The sequence below is a fragment of the Triticum aestivum genome, unplaced genomic scaffold, assembly GCF_018294505.1.
Source record: "Triticum aestivum cultivar Chinese Spring unplaced genomic scaffold, IWGSC CS RefSeq v2.1 scaffold25228, whole genome shotgun sequence".
Taxonomy (NCBI): Eukaryota; Viridiplantae; Streptophyta; class Magnoliopsida; order Poales; family Poaceae; genus Triticum; species Triticum aestivum.
The window spans coordinates 1-691 of NW_025308224.1; the positions used below are offsets into that span (position 1 = coordinate 1).

The 691-nt window shown below is 49.3% G+C and overlaps 1 non-coding gene across 1 annotated transcript; it reads left to right on the forward strand.

Moving 5' to 3' along the window:
* The first annotated feature begins 309 nt into the window (after nt 1-309).
* Nucleotides 310-428, forward strand: LOC123179609 (5S ribosomal RNA). Its single transcript, XR_006490496.1, has one exon. It is a non-coding gene; the product is annotated as a 5S ribosomal RNA (ribosomal RNA).
* Nucleotides 429-691: the final 263 nt, after the last annotated feature.

The following is a 691-nucleotide window of genomic DNA, read 5'->3' on the forward strand; positions in this document are numbered from 1 at the left end:
TTGCATTCCCTTTTTAATTTTTTTGCACCGCGTGCAAAACAAAACGCACGAGCGCGACGTATGTTTAGCACGTTTTATTATTTTGCACGTTTACGGTAAGTTTTAGCTCGCTGCTCATTATTCACGCGTCTAGCGGCGGCAAGCGTGTTCTGAAAGGGGTCGAAACCATGGTAAATAGGCACTGGTGCAGTTGAACCGTGGTAAAACTCGTCTCCGTAGTTGAGCGGGAGCGGCCAAAGGAATGTGCAATCGTGTGTGTAGTGGAGCTGGAAGGGCAAACATAAGGGACGAAGACGGGGGTAACATGTCGTATGCGATCATAGCAGCACTAAAGCACCGGATCCCATCAGAACTCCGAAGTTGAGCGTGCTTGGGCGAGAGTAGTACTAGGATGGGTGACCTCCTGGGAAGTCCTCGTGTTGCATTCCCTTTTTAATTTTTTTGCACCGCGTGCAAAACAAAACGCACGAGCGCGACGTATGTTTAGCACGTTTTATTATTTTGCACGTTTACGGTAAGTTTTAGCTCGCTGCTCATTATTCACGCGTCTAGCGGCGGCAAGCGTGTTCTGAAAGGGGTCGAAACCATGGTAAATAGGCACTGGTGCAGTTGAACCGTGGTAAAACTCGTCTCCGTAGTTGAGCGGGAGCGGCCAAAGGAATGTGCAATCGTGTGTGTAGTGGAGCTGGGA